Genomic DNA, 27085 nt, shown 5'->3' with positions numbered 1-27085 from the left:
ATGTAGACTGATCAGTTTTAACAAATGGACCACTCTGGTGGGGGGATGGTGTTGATAATGGGGGAGGCTATGCATGCACGGGAGCAGAGAGTATATGGGAAATCTCTGTAACTTCTTTTTTTTTTAAGAATTTTTAAAGTTTATTTATTTATTTTGAGAGAAAAAATGAAAGGGTAGGGGCAGAGAGAGGAAGAGACAGAATCCCAAGCGGGTTCCAGGTTGTCAGCACAAAGCCAAATGCAGGGCTCAAAGTCATGAACCATGAAATCATGATCTGAGCCGAGGTCAACAGTTGGACACTTAACTGACTGAGCCACACAGACATCCCCAAATCTCTGTAACTTCTGATCTATATTGCTGCAAACCTAAATCTACTATTTTTTTTATTTATTTATTTTTGAGAGAGAGAGAGAGAGAGAGAGAGAGAGAGAGAGAGAGACTGAGCCATCCAGGCACACCCCCCCCCCCGAATCTACTCTTTAAAAACGCCTATTAAGAAATGAACACGATACATTGACTTTTAGCCTCAGCATGAAGGTGGCTACCTGCAACCTTTTTCAGCAAAACTTTGTGGAAGAAATCCTGTTTGGAGTTGACTTAAAGATAGAAGAGGAAAAAGTAAACTGCAAACATGGATTATAAACATATCTTTTTAGAAACACTGTTGTGAGATGGATATAGTTTGGAAGAGTTACCAAGGATGTAACAGGTTGTGTTAGATGTCTTTTGAAAATTAAATGTATTTCTTTGGAATGTGACACTGAATAGAAGTTTTCTATAAGGTAGAAGTGAGTATATAAGCGGGTTTAAAAGTATGAATAGCAAACTTCTACAGAGCCCTTAATGTCTGCCGGATACTACTCCAAATAGGCAGGTCCTCTTACCAGTGTTATGTTTACTGTTCGCTGTTTTGCTGAGAAAGAAATTGAAATATAGAAATTGGAGACACTCAAGTTTATATGGCAGAACTGAGAGTAGAAACAGTTTATAATCTGAGACAAGAACACAAATAAGAAAAGATGGAGAGAGTATCTATTTATTAAATCCAAAGGATTGAGGGGGTCAGAATGAGAGTAGGTGCAGAGAAGTGCATCTGACCAATCGTAGAGGGACATGAGACTAAAGGACACATCTTAAAATTTGCACCATGAAGTAAATTGAAGGTGCCATAGCCAAGCAAGAAGAAAAGATTCTAGAATGATCAATATAAAGACGGTACTTTGAATTGTAATGGGAATAGGAGCGGAGAGATAAGAAAGGATATATATAGCTAGGGGTGCTTGGGTGGCTCAGTGGCTCAGTTGGAGCCAGCGTCCAACTTCAGCTCAGGTCATAATCTCATGGTTCCTATGTTCGAGCCCTGCATCGGGCTCTGTGCTGACAGCTCAGAGCCTGGAAAATGATTCGGATTCTGTGTCTTCCTCTCTCTCTGCCCCTGCCCTGCTCATACTCTGTCTCTGTCTCAAAAAAAGTGAGTAAACATTAAAAAAAAAAAAAAAAAGGATATAGCTAAAAAGAAGCTGCAAGACTTGAGGACAGTGTTGATAGTTGTTTATGCGTGGATACTTTTAGAGGGTTACTTTCCTTCAAGTTCCTGGCGTGCATTTACCTGAGTAAGACGCGTTCTTTCAAGGCGACTGGCCAGTACACACTGGACTGAAAAATATGAAGCAGAGATATGTGAGTGATGTAAGGAAGCTACAAAGTATTGTGGAGCTTCAAAAAAGTGAAGCAGTATATGAAAGCAGAGAAAAGTATTCAATGGAAATATTACCAGTTAAAATGGGCCTTAATAACTGCATGAGGATTTGATCACTAGTGATTAGGAGGAAGTGTATTGTAGATAGAGAAAGCATCTTTAGTACCTCATGAAGCCAATCATTCATCCATTCATTCGTTCATGCAATGCATATTCATTGACCTATCAGTGCACAGCACTTTTAAAGTATTGTAAACTGGAGCATGCAAGCAAAATTATAATACCGACATAATTTGCAAGCATTACACAAAGGTCAATACCTTACAAATATCCAAATGATTATTTCAGACTTAAAAATCCCATCCTAGAAAAGTTGGTCCAATAATATATAAAGCTAGATTTACACTGAAGAACATAGAACAACATATATATAGCACACATAGTAGAAATACATTCATTTTATAAATGTAGTCAATATATCCAATATTTGCATGTATCTCAATACACTTTTTTTTCAATACACTTTTAATGTATTCAGTTCCCTGAAAAAAATTGTCTTACCTACCTTATGCTTCTTTACTTATAAAGATCATTAAATATGTAGTGTAATTTAAAAAAGCTAGATTTAACAAAGTATTTATTTACATAATAATCATTTAACATAAACGCATGCTTTTTATTGGGACCCTAGACATTAAGTCTACTTACTATATCCTCCCTGATGTTTGAAATTGATTAATTTCAGCTGAGGTTTAGAAGCAAGTTTTTCCAATTATTTTCATTGTATTCAGTGTTTAATGACTTCAGTTTTTTAAATTAGATTGTTTAATAATCCACAAACAAGACTCACACTGCCTTACAGATTTATTTGCTTTCTGGTTTCATTTTACTTAAAACTTTTGTTTTATCGTATTTGACAGCACTTAACAATTAAAGAGACTATATTCTGACCTTGAATTCTTAAGGCAGTTGTATAAAGTGACTCATTGTTGTTTCTGCAGGGAATAAGAACTTGTCTTGATTGCTGATTTGCCTTTTATATCATTTGATATTTTAGTATCTTGACATATTTGTGATTAAAAGTAAAAAAAAATGTGCTGATGTGGAGAGATATACAAAAACAAGTTTTTTTTTCAACGTTTGTTTTTGATCTGAGGAAAAGAAAAGAGGCTGAAGTTTTAAAGGATAAACTTACACCTCCCAGATGTGCTAATTATAAACAAAAAAAGTAGCTAATTTTCTATTGTTTAAATATTTCCTAACAAGTTCTCAGGACAAATTAATTGATAAAACTTTAAGGATTATTTGGAAAATAAACATTAAGAAAAGGACAACCTCCATACCCAATGAACAAAAGAAATATTTTGTTTGCTTTTCAACAAACTTTCATTTGTAGAATAGTTTTTGATTTATAGAAAAATTCAGAAGCTATTACAGAATGTTTCTGTATACCCTTCACCCAGTATCCCCTATTATTAACATTTTATAAAATACGGTGCATTCATCACAATTAAGGAACAAATATTGATGCATTATTAATTAAATATGTATTGCCTTTTCAGATTAACTTAGGTTTTACCTGATGTCTTTTTTTCTCTTCTAAGATCCTAACACACAAATATTTAACAAACATTAAATAAAGTTAATGTAAAATAATATTAATATAAATTAACTTAATCTTTTCCCAAATATTTATGAAGTGCCTACCACATACTAAATCCCATTAGAAAATAAGTGAAAGAATGGTACAAATCTTTTTCTGAAGGAACTGATGCTCATTAACTTATAGGATATAGCTAGATGAGATGTTATACAGCATTGAGTCCAATATCCACATTTAGAGACCAGGAAACTAAAGACCAGAGAATTCATGAGAGAACAAATGTCAGAATCTCCAAATCCTGAGCCCTTGCTATAGCAGAAGAAAAAACATGTATTAAAAAATAGTAAAAATAAAAGTAAGTAGAAAAGAAACTATGATACAAGGGATAATGTGTTATATATTATAAGAAAATACTAATAATGCTATGTATGAATAATTTTTTTTCATGTAAAGTAATTCAAAAGTCACTTCTACATTGTTTTGAAATTATTACTTTAGCACCCAAAGTGATGTCTTTGGTGTTAATAGAGATCAAGAAGGCACTAGAACTTGCAAATGTATTCAGATTATCTAGTTGTTTAAAGAAATACATCACATTAGCTACCTACTAGAAAATCCTGTTTTTTGTCTCTAAAGGTTTTTCCCTATACATAGCTCCTGTCAAAATATTTCACATGTAATCACAAAACCTTGGCCAAATATCTCATACCTGTCTTCAATGTTTCCATTCCAAATAGTTTGCTAGCAACACTTATCAAATATTGAATAAGCAATATGCTAGAAAAATTGCAACACCTTCAGTAATCACCTGTTTCAAATAACATGGTCCCAAAATAGCAGTTAGTAGAATATGTGTAATTTTATAACTAGTGTGCTTGGCAGTAATACTAAAATCAACATTTGGCAATAAAGTCATTTCTAGCAATATGTGTTATTTTTATCAAAAACAATACCTTTATTATGTCTGAAGAATTTCTCATAAGCCATGGATTGGGACAGAAAATATGTAAGACTATGGTAGGCACCTTTATATATGGTGCTAATAATTAATTCTCCTCACTCTTGATTAAATACATTGTTCCTAAGTGTTCAACTCCTGAAGTCATTCAGTTCCCTTGGGGAAAGAGAAAATGGCAGAAGGGAACCATGTGTACTAATTCTGTTTCCAGGAAGGCAGCTTTAGAGCCAGATGGATCTTTCTGCCCCCAAGGGCCTTTTCCTTCTTGGGACAGCTTTCATCACTATTGATTTTTCTTTGAGGAAAAGAAGGCCCCTCTCAAAAATGTGTCCCTGATGCAAAGACCCATCTCTCTGCAGCCACAGTACTTAGGTTCCCAAATTAACACAGAAGAAAATGGAGATTTGTCTGTCTCAGTGGATCCCTTGTGACCATACTGTGACTGTATAGTGTGACTGCACAGCGCATGGATAAAGTTCTGTTTCAAGAGAGGGAGGAACAACTATGTAAAACAATGACACTAGGTCAGCTAATAAAGGCCAACCCATGTCCTTTGGATTTGTTGACATGGAAAACAACAAAAAGGGCGATTCAATGGCGTGGTGGAGGAGAGTCTGTATTGGGGCTTGGAGGCGACTTGGTAGTGAGAAAACTGAGTGCAGAATGCTCTGTCAAGAATGCTCTCTCTATTGATAGAGAGGGTGAAACCATAAAATGTGTTGTTGTTGTTGCTGTTGTTGTTGTTGTTTTCATTTTGGACATGAGAACATATTTAAATTGCAAAGGAAACACTCCAGTTGATTGTAGGAAATTAAACTGATATTCTGTGATTTACCATAAAAAATGAAGTTTTCTCATATGTTTTTAAATGAATAAATAACTTATTTTACAAGCTAAAAATGATTATTAGCTTTGTTAGCGTATACTGGACCTAGTGACTTGTTTCTAATGAATAAAATATGCCAAGTGAGACATAATATCACTTCCGTAATTACACTACAAAGCTCTGTGACTTCTGCTTGCTAGCTTTCTCTTTGTGGTGCCAATGTGTCTTGCCCTTTTCCATACTCTAATGAAGCAAGAGGCCATGTTGTAAATTGCTCTATAGAGTGGTCCATGTGACAGAGAATTGAGGGAGGTTTCCAGACAACAGCTTGTGAGGGACTGACCTCTTAGTTTGAAAACATCGGAGATGCTAAACCCTGCCCATCGTCAGGAGACTAAGCCAGAAAAAGGATCCAATCCAGCCTTGTAATGACTGCAGTTCACACATTCATGGCTCACAGAAACTATGAGGTTATAAATGTGTGTTGTATTCTATCGGTAATTTTAGGGGTAATATGTTTCACAATAATAAACAACTAATAAATTGTTCTAATGAAAAACTTATGCTAGTGACAATGTTCATCATGACGTGCCACGATGAAAACCTTTTTTTCCCTATTATTATTAGCACAGAATCAGTTGCCTTGGTCTATGTCACTCTTTCAAGAATCAGGAAAGGAATGAAGGCATAAAAAACTGAGTTGACAAATACCTTCTTTCCAAGGGGTATTTCCATTTAAAAAGAAGAAGCTAGGGGCGCCTGGGTGGCTCAGTTGGTTGGGCATCCAGCTTTGGCTCAGGTCATGATCTCACAGTCCGTGCGTTCGAGCCCCGCGTCGGGCTCTGTGCTGACAGCTCAAAGACTGGAGCCTGTTTCAGATTCTGTGTCTCCCTCTCTCTGACCCTCCCCCGTTCATGCTCTGTCTCTCTCTGTCTCAAAAATAAATAAACGTTGAAAAAATTTAAAATATAAAAAAAATAAGAAGAAGCTAACAGGAAAAACATTTTAAGTTCAATAAATATCATTAAAATTAAATTGCATTGAAAGCCACCCAATCTTCCTTCCAAGAACCAGCCCGCCAACCTTGATTGTGGAACACAAATGTTCCTTGAATTTTTACTAGGGAGTAAAATAATTCTTGGAAGATGACAAAGGTTCTCTTCACTATGACAATGCCCATCTGCAAGTTATTTCAAGGTTCTGAATTCTCATCTCAGTGGAAAATTAATTATAAGAATATCTCAGCTTTTAATGGATTTTAAATGATCTAAAAACCTTTTCTGTATTTTTAATATATAATTCTTTTACATTAATAACAGAACAGATATGAGGAATAAACTTTATGAAGCATACAGCACATCAATAACTCTCCGTGTATTTGAAGTCTTATGCTTACATTTTTTAATGTATGCTATGAATAAGATTAATTTTCTCATAAGAAGCATTTGCAATCTAGCTGAAAATACTTAATAGAAATTTGTGTTATTTCTTTAGAATGAATGCTGACTAATTTTCCTATTCTCACTTATTTAGCATAACTCTTTGTTCAAAATTTATCTGAAAGTCATTTTCATAGCAATACTACAAATATTTCCAAGCATACGATGGTGCTTTGTTTGGTAATCTAAATTGCAAAATTGTTCTAATCAGTGGCAGTGTTATATACAGAAGTTCCAAATAAGTTATGAAACACAAGAAAGCATTGAGGAGTACTTACAGTTAATAACAATTTGGTAAAAATGTGTTTTTGTTGGATGTTGCATATCTGCAACATTATACCAACAATAAAAGATTTCACCAAAAGTAGATGAAAACAGAATTCCGAGAAATAATTGACTATGCAGTTTGACCATGTACCATTTGTACCTTATTTTTAACATCCAATAAAGTGAGGATAATATAATAATAGCTATCTCAAAGTATTGTTGTAAGGAATAAATGAGTTACTGTAAGTAGAGTGTTTAAAAAGTGCCTGGCACATGTAAGGTGATATAGGTATCATCCATTATTATTTTTACCCTTTCTAGCTGTATAATTATGGTAAGGAAAATACAATTGTGTCATTTGGTGCAAATATGCATTCAGACATATTAGCCATGAAAATGATGTAACACATCAAAATGGTACATGCTGATCCATGTACAACTTGTTGTATGGTTAACTTAGAGAGTAAAAAATACATGTATTTTATTCAACACATAATGATGATAGATAGATAGATAGATAGATGATAGATAGATAGATAGATAGATGATAGATAGATAGATAGATGAAAAATAGATAGAAGGCCTAACGTACCCCGGAAAATTGTTGCGATAGAGTAGTGTATAAAAAACAATTAAAAACTCTTCCTCTTTTTGAGCTTATATTGCCATGGAAATGTATGCAAAAGATAAGCAAATAAATACCTATAATGTATTCCAGATGATCATAAATGTTAACGGATATAGCAGGAAAGAAAGAAAATGAAGAACCAGCAGTAGGAGAGTGGGAAGGAAGACTACAGTTTTAAAGATTGATCAGCAAAAAGTCTTTGAAGAAGAAACATTTGGTCAAAGACAAGGGGGTGAGGAGCAAGCCATGTGGATAAGGAAGAGGGCCCTTCAGACATAAGAAACTGTCCGTGCAAAGGCCCTGAGGTAGAGTGATATCTTGTATGTTCCAAGAAATCTTAATAAAATATTTCACATTATAATTATAATTATAATGCGAATATCATGTATATGTATATATAATATGTAACTATAATTTCAACCACAGTATCTTTGAAAATATAATTGGTTTCCATGAGGATAAATTACTATATGCCGTTTCCACTGCTTAGATGAAACTGAGAAGGACTAACAAGTGTCTTCAATCATAACACGTAAAAACCATCCGTAAAGGAGATCAGTCCCAGCTGTATCTATCTATTATTTTCTTATTTGGGTTTTATATCAGGTTTTTTTTTTTTTTTTTAATTTTTTTTTTCAACGTTTATTTATTTTTGGGACAGAGAGAGACAGAGCATGAACGGGGGAGGGGCAGAGAGAGAGGGAGTCACAGAATCGGAAACAGGCTCCAGGCTCTGAGCCATCAACCCAGAGCCCGACGCGGGGCTCGAACTCACGGACCGCGAGATCGTGACCTGGCTGAAGTCGGACGCTTAACCGACTGCGCCACCCAGGCGCCCCTATATCAGGTTTTAAAAGCAATATTGATACAGCTATGGGGAACGTCTGGCCATGCAGTTGGAAGACTTAGAGGCAAATCTTGTAATCAATGTAAATTTGAATAACTCTCTTCAGACTTAGAAGCTTTAGGATTTTTTTTTATGCATTGTGATCCTAGTTAACATCGAGAGTTGTGGATGTGATTGAGACTTACATGTGAGAATACTTTGTGAACTGTTAGCTGCTATATGAATATTACATGTATATGTGTGTGAACACATGTGTGCTATGTATATGTGTGTGGCACAATTAGATTTTATGGCATCCCAGAAAAATTTCCAGATTGTGCGAGGAAATTATATACTATGGGGTTTAAGAGGCCTGTATCTGTAGCCAGACATCCTGGGCTCAGGTCACATTTCTGCCACTTACTCCCTTTCTAATCTTGGACAGGTTTATCTTCTTAGGGCCTTCATTCCCTCACATGTAAACCATTTTCATTAATAATTTAATTAATACACATATAAAGTATTAGTACAGTTAGACCTTTGGTTGGTGTATGATTTGCACTCTACTACTATTAGCTTTTAGTTTGAACAATTATTAGGTACTTCTCTGCTGTGGTTTGCTCAATTTTTCTCAAATATGGCCCTGTTAGGTTTTTCCATTCTCTGTACTCTGGACAATATTTGTATACTTCTTCCATTTCCCAGAATGCTGAAAATGTCAGGCATGACATCAAGGCAGAGAGCCCAGAGAAAACAGGTTGTCACATTCTTGCCCCTGGAAACAATCAGGTTTCTGGGATAGGTGACAACTTCCCCTTTGGGTGACATCAGTGGGCAACACATATTACGTTTGCTTGTTTATCACCGGGTTTTCCCTGGTAGGCTATGAGTTCCTTAAGGGCATGAGTCTTTTTAAATTTATCAGTGTAAACACAGGGTCCTTTTTAGCTACATGAGAGGAGTCAGAGGATTGAAAAAAAGGAGCCAGGCAGGGGTGAGGAAGAAAAGACTTGGAGGGAAAAGTGGAAATTGCAGAAATTTGCACTCATCTGTGAAGCACTGAAGCGAGAATGAAAAAAAAAAATATTGCTGACAATAATAATTCCCCAAAGGACTGAGGCAGAGTGTGTAAAAAAGACAGTAGGAATTTAAAGGTGCAGTGGTGGTAACATTAATAGTAAGAGTAGAAACAGTTGGTGTCAATTTAAAAGGATTAATTGTTCCCTAATCTCTGAGGTCATTGGTGGTCCTGCTTACACTCAGGTATGTTTGAAGCAATTGGAGTTTCTTCCTAGTGCTCTAAAAGTCAGCAGGAATATTTGAAATTATGAAAGAAAAATAAAAATTTATTTCTTAGGGAAACTTTGGTGATGTCACCAAATGAATAATGTGAAAGGCCATATTTACACTAAGATATCTGGGATATGTCTGTCTATCTATCTATCTATCAATCATCTATAATCTATCATCTGTCTATATAAATACCTATCTAAATATCTGTGTATATGTGTATATCTATACACACACACATTATACATAAACAAAACCAACAACAAACCTTCAAGTGAGTTTTGACTTTAGAATCACCAAGTTCATCGTACTGGAGTTTCCTTGAAAAAATCTACAGCAATGTGGGTATGGAAATTAATGGTTGACATCATTGGTCAGAAAAACCAGTGATTCTCTTGATTCTCTCAATGATAGATGAAGGAGATAATCTCGTTCAAAACTCAAGAGTTAACAGTTTGGTTTGTTTGTTATTCGAAAGCTTGAGGAAGATCATAATGTCAAGATGTCATGACCATGAAGATAAGTTATGTAAGAATAATCTTAGATTTAATGGTATTAGAAGTGTTCTGAGTGTTCCGAGCATTCCCTCAGTTCTGCAAAGATATTAAATAATGTGTCTTGTTAAGTCATACAGGACATATTCAATCATCTGCAAACAGCAGGGAAGAGTTTTTTAGTATTATAATGATGATTCATAATGAAGGTATTAGGATGTCTTCAACTTTGATATCTCTCTCTATAGATAGATAGATACATAGATGCAAAGAAGAAATACAGTGGTGGAATTCTGGGGATCAGACAAACCAGTTTTGACTACATCTTTATACTAAATTGTCCCATTTTCAATGGAATTCTTTAATCTATAAGTTATTTTATTTGATACAATGAAATATAATTTATAATAGAACATTTAATATATAAAACAGTAATTATTGCTCTTTGAATTTGATTCTAATATTAAAACATCAATGCTTACTTCGTTATGAATCCACAGATACTTAAAACAGAGAGCGAAAACCAGTTAGATATTTGTGTATTGACATATGATCTTACATGATTTGGGGGATTGATAAGAAAATTGGAATTTACCAACATCATCACCATTTTAAAAAGAATGTCATAAAACCTAACTTAGAGAAAGAAATGTGTTTAGCTACCAACAAAATGCTCAGAAATGTATTGTTTCAGAGTAAAATTAAGACAACCTTGTATCAACAGGAACACAGGAACAAATAAAGACATTTTTCTGCTATGCCTTGCTACTTGAAAACTTCCACTAATTTATATGCCTCATAAGATAAAAATCAAGAGCTGACGGATGTTTCAGGGTCATGGGTGAGTCTGTAGAACCTTTTGTCACCAGCTTTCTCACTCCTTGGTTCCCAGAGTTAGCCTGGTCATTTGCCATTACTGAGATCACAGCTCTAAATAGAGGGACCCGTTCTGTGACTCCTGGGTCCCTCAACCTCATGTATTGGTGTGATCTTGATAGTGCAACAGGCTCTGGACTCCTGAAGCTCTGGCGTGAATTTAAGAAGATTTTGTTTGTGTATGGCATAGAGGATGAACTCTTCCTCCTCTACTATGAATAAAGAAACTGTTCTCTCACATTAGTTAACCAGTTACGAGATCCACCAAAAGATCTACTAAGTAGAAGAACCATTGTCTACGATGTCATGGATGTCTGCCTGACCTTATTTTACTTATGGACCTTCCCAACCCCTCTGTTGTCCATTTGGCTTTGCTCTCTCTTCAGTACTTGGCAGAATGCCACGTTAACAGAGAAAAGATGGACGGAGAACTGGGGATGATGCTAAGCTTGCAAAATATTATACAGAAGACTACAATTCCAGGAGATACAAAACTGCTGTCTTCTGAAATGTATGTCATTCTTCATGCGGTCTTTCAAGATGGCAGATGGTGTTGGTTTAAAATAAATGAATTCATGTAGAAGGAAAGCTCTGTTTTGTTTTGTTTTGTTTTGTTTTGTTTTTCTGGGAACTACAAGCAAATGCTCCAAAGCAGTGGTTTGCACATAGATGGTCTTGGTAATAAGTCTTGGAGAAATCTCTGTGAAGAGACTTTGTTACAAATGAAAGGTGTTATTAAGCTTTACTTTTCAAATGGCTGTTCAAAGATGCATGTTGCAGGTCCATTCAGATTTGAAAGCAGACGCTTTGGCATCAACAATAGTATCAACCAAGGATATGAAGGCTCAGCGAGTTGGGTGAAAAGTGAGATTGGAGAAGAGATGCTGGTCCCAATCTGAGATAAGCCTGTGGAAATAGAGTCCTACAAAGGAGCAGAACAGCTCAGTGTCCCGGGTGGGCTTACTCCTGGAGGATGAAGCCAATTAACTGAGCACAGCTGCAAACTTTGCATACAGGTCATTTTCCTGATGACTCCAGTTTGGGTCTCAAAGACTGCGTGAATCAAGAAGGGTCCAGGTTTCCGTTGTAGTGGTGAACTGTCAAGTGCAATCTGCAAAGCGTTATCATGAAAAGTTTTTAGATTCCATGATTGCATACGCTGCATTTTACATTTTATTGGACATTTCCCCCCAATCAGTGGTAAAAAGGACAAATGCTACAGGTGGACTTGCTTTGCTTATGAAGGTCTTATAGCAGTTAAGGCAACAGCAACTGCATTTTTTTGGAAATATATTGCAAAATAATAATAGGTAACATAGTTTTAAAAAAGTAAGAAAAATAAAACCCACTTCATTACTTCTGTACGTAGAATAGTACCTAGAACATAAAAGGTATCTAATAAATATTTATTCTCTAAATACAATTATAGTAAGAATATGAAAATGCATTCATTGAAATAAGTAAGTGCTTACTATGCACCCATTATTATTCATAATGATCAAGAATTCATACAGATGCAAGTGAAATGATTTAGTTTTAATGTAGGAGAAACTTGCATTTGGGCCAAGGGCACAATATATGAATAATACAGTTGGAGGTATCATTTGAGAATTCTTACAGTATGTGATAATAAATCCCAGATAAGAGGAAGGAAAAGAATTTTCTCCAACTATTTTAAACATAACACATTCTTTTTTGTTACAAGTAATTAGGTAATTGAAAAACCTTTGAAACAGCTAGAGAAGCAGAGTCTAGGCTTGTCCTCAAGAACAATTGCTAAACAATACTACATACAGACTATAGCAACATGGGAACTTCCATATCTGCACTAAACAGGAATGGCAGGAACTAGGAAGAATTGTTGAATTCAAGAACATACCACTCTAGTTGTAAATCAAAAATCTGGAAGCTATAGAACTATAACAGCTGTCTGTCACCCATGAAGACAGTGAATGGACATCTGAACACTTCAGTAGAGAACCTAATATCTTCAGCATTGACATTAACTGTAGAATGGTACTCTTTATTACCTTTAACCTTCAGATCTCAGTAAACATACCCAATTGGCAGTCCCTCGTCCCCAGCCAAAACTCTACATACTAAGAATTAGGTCCATGGGGTTTAACTTTCCAGCTATGTATCACAGGTAAGCAGACTGCAAGAAAGTTGAATGGATACCACAGACCAATCCACAAATATATGACGGCCCCACTTTTGATTATTTCTCTCTAAAAACCCTTTGCCCACACTTGTACATTCCAACAATAATGATAACATCAACAACAAATTTCTGTCAAACACATAATAGTCAGCAGGGAGGGTTTCTAAGCTTTAATTATTCATTCTGTCGCATAAAAATATACAGAACTAGGGGCGCCTGCGTGGGTCCGTCGGTTGAGCGTCCGACTTCGGCTCAGGTCCGACTTCGGCTCCCTCAAGGTCTGTGAGTTCAAGCCCCGCATCCGGCTCTGTGCTGACAGTTGGGAGCCTGGAGCCTGCTTCAGAGTCTGTGTCTCCCTCTCTCTCTGCCCCTCCCCCATTCATGCTCTGTCTCTCTCTGTCTCAATAATAAATAAACATTAAAAAAATAAATTAAAAAATATATAGATATAGATATAGATCTAATTATAGCAAATACATTGTCAATTTCTCATACACAAAACTGTCACATATTAAATGACTTGTAGTACTAGGCATTGTTTAAATAATTTGATATAATGTTTAGAAAAGTAAGTAACACTATATATTGGGAAGTTACAAACATATTTAGTAGCAAAGCACTCAAGTGTTACAAAATGGGAAAACAAATTATAATTTTTAAATAATTACCATTTGTTTTGCTCTTATACTCCAGGGATATCGTCTATATCGGTACTAGTGTCATGACCTCGGCCTTGGTCATGACCTCTGTCCCAGGCTTACTTCTCCCCCATGTTGATTGCCCTCTACTTGCCTGGAACTATTCTGTGTGCTTAGGATATGTCATGGAACAAAAATACAAAAACTGCCACCCTAGTGTAACTTTCACTTGGGAGAAAGACTTAACGAATAATAAAATAAATAAGTAAAGTGCATAGTATATTTGGAGATGATGTAAAAAAAAAGTAAAGTGTACAACATGAAGTAGACATGGGGGTGCAGGAGGTGGGACTGGGTTGCAGTGCTGAACAGGGTAATAAGGTTTCAGGGGAGGCCTTACTGAGAAGGTGAGCTTTCAGCAAAGGTAAGTGTTTGAGGGAGTTATCTAGAGAAAGAGAACCCAGGTGGAGGAATAGGTCAAGTAAATGTCTTATGTATTTATAGACAAACAAGAAGGCCAAAATGACTACAGGAAAGAGAATTGAGGTAAGCAGGAGAAGGAGATTAGAATAGATAGGTGTTAGGGACCCATCTTGAAAAGGACTTGAGGCCAGCCAGTATGTGTACTTTGGTTTTTATTCCAAGAGGAATAGAGAGTAAAAGAAGGGTTGTTTTTTTTTATATACTAGAGAAATGGCCTATTTTCACAGACAAACATTTTTCGGTGATAGCACCTTGATTCCTGATAAAATATTGGAGAATGTGGCTCATAATTAAAGATTTACCTAGCATAACCCTGGTCAAACTGGACTACAGAGTGTTTTCCAAAGGAAGTTTGGAAACTTATACCTGTACCATGAGGAAGCAGATAAGATTCATGTTCTTTCTGGGAGACTGGACACCCAGATTATAAAGAAAAATGAGAAAAGAAAAGAAAAGGAAACATGTGAATGAGGAGGTGGTCTCTTGTGAAGTTGTTTCTTTCCAAACTTTCTAATCAGATGAAAGAAGTGAACGAGGGGCATAGATCAATCTGGAGTGTTCTGTGGGGAGCTCTCCAAAATAGAACAGAATATCAAGATCAGGAAGAAATCTTCCTGTCCAGCAGGTCCATTCTTGTCCATTCTGCTGCCTCACAAAAAGGAGCCTATCCTGTTGGTTATTCAGTTGAGTTAGTCATTCTAATTCAGGTGAGTGCTACGTGGCCTTTTGGCCATACCTAAACTCCATCTTTGAGGCCAGTTTTAAACAGTCATGGCTGCTTAATCTACATTAATCTGACTTCTCATTTCTCAGTTGCTTGTAAATTAAGATGGGGTATTATTCGTTAATTATTGAAACCTGAACAAAATGAAAGCATCAGTGATCAAAAGAAGTTGGGGGCGGGAAACTCCAAAAGTAGTTGGGGGCAGAAGGTGTCATTTGGAAGAGACAAGAAAGAAGTGCTTCTCCTCCAATAGGAAATGATGCCCTCCAGAAGAGGGCATCATTGCCAACTCATTAATTACAGGCATTTGGGTTCTATGGATACAATACTTGCATTGAGTTCTCAAGGCAGCGGCATCTGAATTTTCCCAACATCAAAGGTGCCACCTGGATTAGGTGGAAGCAGCAGATGTACCAAATACCTAAATATATGAAGACACATCTCTTTCAAACTGGGAAGCATAGGACACATGAGATAAAAGGAGAGATGAGAGTCGCTTCAGGAGTCTTTATGATATTTTGAAAAGCATGATGAAACTAGGTTGGGAAAACATGGAAAAGCTGTCATTAAAATTCTAGACACCTAATAAAATTTTTGGCTGTCACCACTCAAGTGGTCACCAAAGAGTAATTAAAAGATTTCATTTGCAGTGAGCACAAAAGTTTGAAATTTGAGGCATATGTTGGAGCGAGCCCATTTTAAGTGGAAAAAAGCAACTTATTTGTAACCAGGCATAGAAGTGTTAACCTGATACAGAGAAAAATCTCCAGAAATATGTCTTGTAATTTGTCTTTAGAAAAGAATGGAGTATATGTAGAAAAGTAAGTTGGAATAAAATAGAGAAGGGAAAACATCCTTTCTACACTTTATTATTTTTAAAATATAATTTATTGTCAAGTTAGGTAACATAGAGTATATACAGTGTGCTTTTGGTTTCGGGGGTAGATTCCGTGATTCATCGCTTACATACAACACCCAGTGCCATCCCAACAAGTGCCTCCTTTCTAAACTTTAAATGGATTCTTAATTCTATAGGCCTGCAATGGAGCTTCAGAATATATGTGTTTTTGTTTGAGTGTTTTGCTCTTGGGATAATTCCTTGGATATTAATGTGGAAGGAATATCTATGTTCACTTGAAGCAGGAAAGATTAGGATTGGATAACGCTTACAGAGTTAAAGTTATTTCAGTTTAATGATTCTCAAACTTCTGTGTGCAGAGGAATGATCCAAGAACTTCCTCAAATGTAGATCCTAAAGCTTTAGCCCCAGGGATCCAGATTCTTTTGAACTGATATAAGGCACTGGTATTGTAATGAGCTGAACCCATGAATCTAATGATTCGGATGTGTATGGCCCAACACATGTGGAGCAGTGCTGTAGTAGTCTAAAGTGGAAGTGATGAGACCTTGAACTTGAAGATGGCAGTAAAAATGAAAAGAAGAACACAAACCAAGAAGATATGTTGAGCGTTCCACTGTCAAGGTTGTCTATGTAAGGGTAAGTACTCACGAGGAGTTCTAACAACACAAGCCCTGGCAGTAAAGGGAATGAATGCTGTAATTTTTAATGCAAATAAAAACTTAAAGAGAACTACATTGCAGAGCAGGGAGATAAATTTTGATGTACAACAGCTAGAGTTAAAGATGGCATGAGGAAAGTGAAATAGAGGTATGCCCACTAATTGACTGCTTTGGGGCCAGGGAGAGTGATGGCAGTGAGAGACTTCCATCCAGCAATCTTGTGCATGGGGTTACCAAGTGAAATTGTAAATGGAGACAAAGGAACTTGAAGCTTGGAGAATCCATAAGGTGAATGGGGAGACTAGGGAAAGGGAAGGCTTCGACCTAGTCATGAAAATCATGTTTTCCCTGAGAAGTGAGCCTTGGGATAAAATTAAAAGGTGGGGCGGGGATTAATTTGGAGAAGAAGAAAAGAGCATAATCCAAGCAGAGGTCATAGGCTCTGGGAAAACCCAGGGACAGAGGGGATGGGAAAACCACTGCTTGAGGAGCATCTTCAAGGGCTAGGACAAAGCCACGTTCTGAGGGCTTTGGTCTTTGTAGAACAAGTAAAATATTTTTTTTTCTTTACTGCAAAAGTAATGAGAAACCACAGGAGGCTTTTTAAGGAAGGAGTGTCCAAGAACATGATGCTGAAGACCTGCCATAATATACACTCATAATTTTGGAACAGAGATATACTACACTCCTAATTCCAGCCTGCTGTTGCTTCCCCAAATACAGGACAGCTGAATGGACCATGAAGAGTCTACCTTGCTGAGGGCCGATCCCGACTTCACCTTCATTGTGTTAACTGGGGGAAGTTACATGATTTGGTGTTTATCGACATTGGTTTCATATTAGCACCCCGAAAGGGGCCTTAAAAAATACCAGTGTCTGTCCCCACCTGCCAGAGAGTCTAAATTCAAGCCCTGGAGGTATTTTTAAATCATCTTCAGGTGCTTCTAATGTGTCTCCAAGTTGAGACCCATTGACTGTAGCTCAATGTCCCTGATTCCTCCTCTCTGAAGATGAGTTGATCGTAATAGTGCCTCAACCTTGGAGATGCTGTGAGAGAATGCTATGAGATGATGTCCGAAAAACAGCATACACCTGGGCATGCAGGAAGACTTAAATGTGCACCCACCATTGTCGCAGTCACTTACTAGAGCCATTCTCATTGTTGCACAGATCTTTTCACATAGCGGATCCTTGAAACAGCTTTGTACTCAGCTTCCAGTTACAGAAGACCCCTGGTTTGATGTGTGGTGAGGTCTTCCTGCTTTCTGTTGATAGACACAGAAAAAATGTGCTTGTATCACTTTCTCCAGATGCATGTCCTCAAAATTATTTATGTTGTTTCTTTACCATTCCTTCCTGAATACAAATTCCTTCTCTCCTCCCCCGTCAGGAATCAGCCGTCCTCATCAGCGTTAAAACACACAAAAAAAACAACCAAATAAAACAAAACAAAACAACAAGAAAATAAAACTAACAGCAACAAAAATCTTTATTTGGAAGGAGGGTGGATCTTTAAATGCCAGTGCAGATGAAATTTAGAAACATCGAGCATAGTTACTGATGAGATGCCTGTCTTTAAAATAGGAAACAAATTGGGCTATGCAGAATTAATTGTAGAATCAAATTTTTAAGGGGCACCATTTCATTCTCTAAAGAAGTGCCTACTAGGAAATGGTGACTGAAGCTGACTGAAGCTACTTTATAACCTCCATTCTTGAGTTCTTAGGTAATATACACCTTCGAACTTGGTGGTCTGAGTAAATTGTGGATCATGGCAGGCTGCATTTTCCTGCCTGACTTTGGTTCCTGTATTGATTCACTGTTAAGAGGTTGTACTTAGTCCCTAGGTCTATCTTCACAATTTGTTATATATTATGATCCATCATCCCATTAGCACTTAAGAAGAATTTATTTTCTATTATTCGTGCTTCCTCAAATGTTCTCTCGCTAAGTCGCGTATGTCCGCAAGAGTAACTTTCTTGAGGTCAGAGACAGAGTCTTCAGGTTGAGGCTGGGTTAAGAGAGCTGGTCATGTAGCACAAGAACCATTTTAGAAAGTGTACAAGACCTAGGATTAATGTATTATTTTGTCCTTAACAGTTATTTGTTAAACAACCTTGACACATGTCTTCTCCAATGAGTAGAAGATAGCAACATGACACGAATTAAAATGATCATAATGCTGACCAGAGTTCCACTAAGCTTCCGCACCTTCTTTGCTCCCGTCAGTTACATGAACGTGCTGAGTTTTGTTCCTTTCAGTACAATGCCTAGCCACAAACATTACTAGCTAATCATTTTGTCAGATGGAAGCTAACTCACAAGGAAAATGCAAAATGTGGAAAGAAAATGTATCCAAATATCAAAACATGAAAAAGTAATGCCAAAAAAAAATAAATTTTATCACTAAACACACGAAGTTGTAAATGCTATCTATAACATGATTAAATATGTTGATACCCTAATGTATCTTTGCTGTGCAATTGATTTCTTATATTACATGAAGAGTAGGAAAACTTGATATGGAAATGGAAGAAGAGATAACGATGTTGGAAATCTTGGGGGAGGCATTTTTTCCATCCATCAAGATATAAACACTAACACTTCATTAAAATTGTATAAAAATATACAATGTATTTAACCACAACCATTATTTTCCACTTGGCCTAGTGCTATAGCTTTTGCAGCGATTCAGTCTGACAAGAGCAATAGAATTAAGTGTCTCTAGCTTCCAAAATTATGCTTTATTGTTCCAATGTCGAAAAATTCTCAGTATGATGAGCATTTACTGTTTTTACTAACAGTGTTTATTTGAATTTCACTTCAGGCACCAAAACACTGTGTTAGGAGCTCTTTGAAGGACAAGAGGCTGGGTTTTTTGGGATTTTTTTTCCTCTAAAATACCATACTGTCCACAGAGCACTCATCTCTGAGTTTTTCAATGCAGGTTTTCCTGGATCTACTTTTAAAGAAATGGCTAGGTGAACTGACATGCGAAAAAGCTGTTACTACTTTCTGGGACATTGAAACATTCCCATCAAACAGCTTCTAAAAACTTAAGTGGAAAGAACAAAAACAAAAACCAAAGAAACAAAAACAAAGACAAAGAAATGCAGTGGTGTAGGTAAAGACTACCTGAAAGAGAATGTTAACATTTAACAAACATTTAATGAGCATTTAACGAACAGTGCCACTTAGGTACTTAGTTTCTTTTCCTTTTTACTTTAAATTCCACTTCGTTTCTATCTCATGTGAGTCTGAAAATGACTATGTAAGTTAGATTTAAGTGTCTCTATTTTTAAAATAAGGAAAATAAAGCCCCACAGATGTTAAGCAACTTCCCCCATCATCACCCAGTTGGACAGTGACCACCTCAGAACCCAAAACTACCCTTCAGATGACAGAGACCTTACTCAGCAGACATTTCTGTGCCATCTTGTTGGTTCCACTCTTTCTAGGGGCTAAATGTTTTCCTGCTGTAGTCTGCATTTTCAAGATAAAATATCTTGACTTGAATTTGTAAAAATTCACCCAAGAAGGAGTGTGTTTTTCATATCATTCTGCTGGAGGCTTTAAAGCTTAATAAGTTTGCAAACTCAGAATGTAAAATTTCTCTCCTGGTTGTTTCTTCCATCTATTTTGAGGCGATGACCAATAAGAATGTTCTCTGCAATCTTTGGAATAATAAGTGTATCCAAAAGTAGTATCACAAAATTCCAGAATGTTTGAGTTGAAAGAGACCTTGGAGATTGTTGGATCTGAAACACTAAATCTGCATGTGAGGAAATTGGAAGCTGAGCCTCACTGAAGAGAAATAACTCTTTCACAGTAGGTCTTAATCTAGTCACAGAGCTAATTAGTATAAAAACCAGAATTAAAACCCACGTCCCCTAGCACTTGGTGCTTTTTTTTTCACTGTATTATGAATAATCCTACAAGTGAAGAATTAGTTTACCAATGTCTTTATATTCCTGAGCCAGTTTTAAAATATCTGCTCTATTTAATTAAGTTATAGCACTCCTTAAAATAATAAGCCAAATTTAACTTGTTTCTAACTTGGGAATTTAAACCAGAGTGCTGAATTGGGCTCTGTGTGCTTGTGTATTCTCAATTAAAGTAACCTGATTGTTCTAGAAGTCTTATTGTTTTCACCAGGCTGAAACTTGACTTCAGTTGATTTCAATGTGATCCACTTAGGCAATATTCGCTTCAGTCATTTGATATTTAATTATTGCCACTTGACTTATCAATCTCATTGTAAAATGCCCAATTCTAGTAGAATGGACAGAAGGAGTTTTCAATTGAACATAGGGAAATAAGCTAAAATTACTCAGCTCTGCAGAAGCTAATTCAGGACCATGTGAAATCACTTCATATTTTATGTTCAAACACATTCACCTACCAAAAGCTTAGCCCTTTTAGAAAAGAATAAATTTTTATTCATTTTCTCTACGAATACTAAGTTGCTTTCGAAAAAACACATGTGTTCTCACTGCACAATCGAAAATTACTAATTTCTCACTTACATAGATTTCTTAGAACATCTGATATATTTTTTATTCCCTCTATGAGCAATAACATTGTAAATTGAGCTGTTAAACTGATTCATGCTTAGGCCAGCAAAAAAGAACAGTAAGTGGCTCTGAATCTTTCATAAATGCTGCAGAAAAGATTTCGGTCTGTGCTTGCCCCTAACCCCTGCTATTTGGTGTCATAATGCATCATTACATACTGATGTTTGCTCTTGTGCAAGTCAGCAAAAAAAAAAAGGATTACATCGTGTAGGCTGGTCCCTTTCCTTGAATTAATGGTGTCACTTTTGATTTGTTATGTTATTGGACCATGTTTTAGGACCTCTTAACATTGACAGCTGTGACACAAATATATATAGTCATCCCCAGAGGTTTGCTATTTTGTAATCTGCATGCTAAACCTTTTAAATGTTTTTATTCGGATAAAATTAGTTTAAAAAAAATAAATGAATGCTTGAAAGAGAAAGAAATTGTTGATGTGCCCTCCAATGAGTGTGTTCTCTGTTGTCATCTCTTTGTGGAAACTGTGGTAGAAAGAGTTATTTTCTGGGCTTAGTTATAAAAGAAAATGGATACAAAACTGGGTATGAAATGGCCTTAATTAGTATACAGACTACTAATCCTTTCCATTATTGTTTATTCTCTACTGGCTAGGTCCTGTGTCTGGTTCACATTTTGTCTAAATAACTTCACTGACGTGGAATTCACAGCCATCACTGGCAGTTCTAACCACGAAACTATTTCCCATAAGTGTTCAAATATTCTACATATAGGTTATTCTTTGACCCCAAAAGATGTCACCTGGGAAAATTACATAAACCAGTCATGTACATAGTAAATGTATTTGCCTAATATACTCTGGGCAGGTAATCTAGTATTTTAATAGTCTCAATTCTACAGGAAACACCCAATGTGATTTTCCTATTTAAATAGATTCATTTATTAAATACTTATTGGGTTATAACGCTGCTCTAGGCTCTAGGGTAAGCCCTGGGTATTTGAAGGAGATTAAGATACAGTTCTTGTCCTCAACGACTTCATGGTCTTATGGGAAGACAAAAGTGAGTAAATGTACTGCTTAAGAGAATAGATAAAGGAAGGAATTAGAAACTCCTGGATTCAAGTCCAAATTCTGCTACGTGCTTGCCAAATGATCTGGAATGTGTGTGTATGTGTCTTTGTGTGCATGGAGATATGTTTGTGTTAGAAGGGATCATGTATTTAAAGGCTTAGCACAGTTAAACTGAAACTTGGTGATAAAACCAGTAAGAGGTTGATGTGAAAGTCATCAACATTCCGAAGTTCATGAACTAAACTAAGAGAATGGCCTTTTTGTGACATTGGCTATCAATAGAGACAGAATTTAAATGGTATTTTTGATTCTGTGATAAATATAGATTGAAATGAAGTTTTCAAATGTGTCAGCTGGTAATGTGAAAAAAAAAGTAATGCTTATGTTGCGTACTTTGGAAGTAATATCTGCCATTTCTTGGAGTCAGATTTTGAAAGCTAGAAGAAAAATATGAGAGGGTTAATATCACAGAAAATAAGACTTTAGGTGTATTGATTAATTGTAAACAGGAAATAAGGAAAATATTTCATGAAAAAGAGTTAATATTTAAATGTCTACTAAGACCGTCCTTGGAATAAGTTGTGCTGACAATATAGTCATTTAAGGCTGTGTTCATTTCAACTCAGAACTGCTGAGCTGAAGGCTGAAATTTATTTAATATTACAGTCATTTTGCAACTTTAAAAAAATACATTTTTGCGATTAAAATCAATGGATATATGTATTCTTTTCCTCATTGACTGGCCTATTGTCTCAGTAACTGAATTTTACACAAATTTAGAATGTCACACTTATAGAAAGTGTGTGAAAAAGATAACTTCTTGAGGTCAGATCCAAAACCCAATAATTTAATGTCTAATTAACAGATAATAATGAAAAAAAAACTGTCTCCTTAACCTCCTCCTTGTTCTCTTTCATACACTTTTGCTTTCAGTTTTACCCTTCAACTAAATTTAGTTCCTTTGTGTGAAGTTGAAATAGATTGTTGTCTGATTGAGGATGTTATGGATAATCAATGATATAGAGAAAGAGAAAATACATAATATCATTCCTAAGCAATTTCTCAGTTTGCTGAAAGTATTTGTACAGGACAATGACACGGCCTTTCTGTCTTGATCATGGAGGGGGTTTGCTAGTGGGAAATTAAAAGTGGGGGGGAAAAGCAAGCAGAAATTTGAAACCATTTATATTCCTAAAAGCTAAAATAACTTTCAACTCACACACCACGGCAAAGTAAGGCAAGGAAGTCTTTACAAATGTGTTCTTTTTTTCTCGGTGGTATTTGCAGCACTAATGCATTTACAAGATGTTAAATCACATACTTAAAAAAAATCAGATTGAAATGGGAAACAATTTTCTAGCATATTTGAATCCACTTCCATTGCTAACGTAGACATTCCCCAGAACCTTTGTATATCCATTCAGCTATTAATGGGAGTTGATGTGTCATCATTCAAGTCGCTTCATTTTACTGCTACTGATTGTGACAGCTACACTGGGGAAAAATGGAGGGAACCAGTGATTTAGGAGTAGTTTTGCCTCAATAACCTTCCACAGTGCTTCCCAAAGTTATGATTCAATGCAGATATACGAATTCTTGATTAAAAATGGCTTTCAACAGTATGAAATTTACATAAAATAAGAAAGGAAAATATTTCAACTTTGCAAATAAAGCCATCGGAGTTGCATAATATCTGGCATGCAGTAGTTCTCAATAAATGTGGGTTGAACAAATGAATGAAGAGGTAGTTAGGTGACTAATACTAAAGCAATACAAAGCCACTTGATAAAAACGTATCAGTGTCGCGGGCCATATGCCCGATTACACCTGATGGACCTACATAGTTATTGTGACGCTTTACGATACATGGTTATCCATCTCAAAGACAAAAACAACTCATTCAATATTTTTCTTCCGGCCAGGTAAGATTATTTAAATACTTGGCACTTGCAAACATGTTTGTAGACCCTGCTCAGTCACTGGATATATATGTTGTACTGGTCGATGGCCAACTTAATTATATCAGGAATTATATATCCCAGGAACCTGTTACCTATGCAATTCCAAATTAGAAAGGATGAGTGGGAGGCAGAGGGAAGAAATACAGCCTCAGCCTTCAGGCTTGAGGTAGGTGTATTGTCTTTGGAGAGACCAAGGGGTACAGTTGTTTTCCAATTTGTCCCTGTTCCTGCCTGCCCTGCACCCAACCCTGCCTCCCATGACTGCCAGTCATGTTAAACAACAGCAACCCAAAGTCCACCCCCAGATGCTTTGTTGCAAAACTCAGAGACGAGGTAACCACAAAGAGCAAAGGAACAAAACCCTTTCCCAGTTTACCATGCCAGGCCCCTTCACACCGCTACTCTAGAAGCTAGCTGTAACTAACTTCAATATTTTCCTGGAAATTCTACACAAGTTTTCCTATTTCTTCAACTCTTATGTTTGTATCATTATTGCCTTGGATCCACAATCATGTAATAATATCCAATTCCGTTAGTAAACTTCTTAACCTGTAATTCTAATGGTGGTTCTCCTTCACTGATTTTATCCAGCCAAAGATGGTCACGATGATATCTCCAGTTCTGCACACTCTTTGGCAGTATGAATTGCTATTGGTTCATCACGAGTTGAAGATGATTTCTGTACTCTCTTGAATCAGGGCCAGGGAGTAGGGGGTCTGTGATTGTTTACCAATAGAATATGGCCCAAGTGATGTGCCATTTCCAAGCCTAAGGCTTAATTGGCTTCTGGTCCCCACCCTCCATTTTGGAATACATTCCCTAGAGAAGCCAATCTACGTATAAAAACTCTGACCACCCCGAAATCTTCATGTTGTACATTAGGCCAACTTAATACACAAAAAGATGCAGTGTTGATAGTAAGAGATAATCAACCCATCCTGAGACAAGCCGAGGCCCCTGTCAGATGAAAACAAACAAACAAACATGAAACAATTTAGTAGCTTATTTGATATCCTTTATTCAACGGAAAACAGTCCGTGGATTTGGGGAGTATGGTGCCTCACAAGCATTGGAACACTGTGCCCAAGGGATTTGAGGCAAGAGTGAATTTTCTAGAATGTTACAGGCAACAAGAGGGAACGTGGAAACAAGGCATAATTGGTTAGGCTTTTATAAGCCTAGCTGGTCCTATTTTCTAGGGTAAAGCTGCAATGCACAGTTGTGATTGGTGTGTATTAGGTTTCCTTGACAGTAAGGCACGTCCCATAACTGCAGGATGACAGGTTTAGATTTGTGATGTAGGCCAGGCCACTTGGGTTGCCTCCATTCTGTGGGTCCTCTATTCAAATTAACTTTATCACCCCAGATTATTAGAATTAGAATTAATCCAGCCCATTCAGAACTCAGATCACACCAGACCCAACTGACCACTTAACGACCGTAAGTGACATTTGGAGCAAGGACTTCTATCTGAAACCAGCCTACACAAAGGCCTGTGAGAGAGGATAGTTTATTGCCATTTTAAGATACCTATGTGTGATTGCTTATTAATGTAATATTAAATAACAAAAGCCATGAATTACGTGTACTCTCTACTTCCTTGATACCCTAATTTTACCTCTTCAGTTCATTGTGTAAGGGGATTGGCCATTGCTAAGTGAGGTCGAGAAACCCATTCAAAGGTCAAACAATGACATATAGGAATTGTTTAACTTTTAACAGTTAAACATAATAGTATGTTTATTTTCATACCATGGGACCATTTGCTGTGTGAGATTTATAAGTATTACTCAGACTGCAGTACTCAAATACATCAAAACTATGCAATGACTGAGTCCCATTGTCCCTTCTTCATGGGCAAAAAAAATATTTTGAGTGCACTGTGCACCATTTTTAAAATAAAATTCCTTATATATCACCAAAAAAAGTGTTTATTTTTATTTCCTCTCTTTATGCATCTTGACTGTTGGAGAAGGTTGAAGCAGTGGGTAGCCCAGAGACTTTGGCAACGGGGTTTTTGACCAGAGATTACTCAAAAGTCACTTAATCCACTGCTGATGAATTAGTTGGATTTTATTGGTTCTATAGGAAAAAGGGGACCCTTCGTGGCATGGCTGTTGCCCAGAAATTTATTGCAGTGATGTTGGTTCTTGCGTCCATCAGACAAAAGTTTGAGTTCTTCTTTTACTTAATGTTTACCTGTTTTATTTATTTATTTTTTTTAATTTACAAATTCATCTTTTTGAGATTTAGTACTCTGGTATGTAAAATAGGGAGTATAAAACATATTTGTGTTTTTCTATTTCTTTAAAAGAATTCTATGCCAAGGATTTTGGCACCTGGAAAATTCTCAGTGAAGGCTAGTTCCCTTTATCTCTTAAGTCCCACATACCCTTTCTTTCTTCTGCCTCACTCAAGGTCTGGTTTTTTGTTTGTTTGTTTGTTTTTTGTTTGTTTTGTTTTTACTTTTTCTTAATATCTTTATTCAGAATTCTGGTTTACTAATTCAAAATTGTTTAACGCTGTGGCTATTTGCTTCTGGGAATGAACACATGCTATATCCTATGTTTTCTTTTACTGTAAGACCTTATCCTACCTTTCCCCATATAACAGTAGCTAAGATTAATTGAGCAATTATGTGTGAAGCATTATCTTAGGATATGTATTTTTAAGTGGTTTAACAATCTATAATGCAGGTGTTGTTAACATCCCCATTTTACAGAAGGAAAATTCAGGGAGAGAGAGCAATAACATAAGTCAGGACATCGGTAAAGAGTCCTTCAGACAAATAAAATCAAAGTAGCCAGACAGTATCCCTTTTCTGAGAGTGAGCATTAACACTTTTAATGGATAAACCAAAATTAGCATTTTGCTTAGGCTACAGTTTCTCAAAATGTGCTCCATAATTAACTGTATCAGAATGTTCTTGGATGCTTCTTACAGTACAGATCCTTGGGTCCATCCCAGCATGGCAATGAGATGCTCTGAGATGAGAGCAGGAATCTGAGCCTTTGATAAGCTTTCTCAGCGATTCTTGGTATAGGAAAGTTTGGGAGGGCTTAGTTTTAAGCCTAATAAATATCGCTT

At 36.4% G+C, this 27085-nt stretch overlaps 1 pseudogene; it reads left to right on the top strand.

Annotated features, from left to right (window-relative positions):
* The first annotated feature begins 11099 nt into the window (after window positions 1-11099).
* Window positions 11100-11935, top strand: LOC125164905 (armadillo repeat-containing protein 1-like; annotated as a pseudogene).
* Window positions 11936-27085: the final 15150 nt, after the last annotated feature.

This window comes from Prionailurus viverrinus, chromosome B1 (assembly GCF_022837055.1).
Source record: "Prionailurus viverrinus isolate Anna chromosome B1, UM_Priviv_1.0, whole genome shotgun sequence".
Taxonomy (NCBI): Eukaryota; Metazoa; Chordata; class Mammalia; order Carnivora; family Felidae; genus Prionailurus; species Prionailurus viverrinus.
The sequence above is the reverse complement of the archived record's forward strand: the minus strand, read 5'-3'. Positions and strand labels throughout refer to the sequence as shown.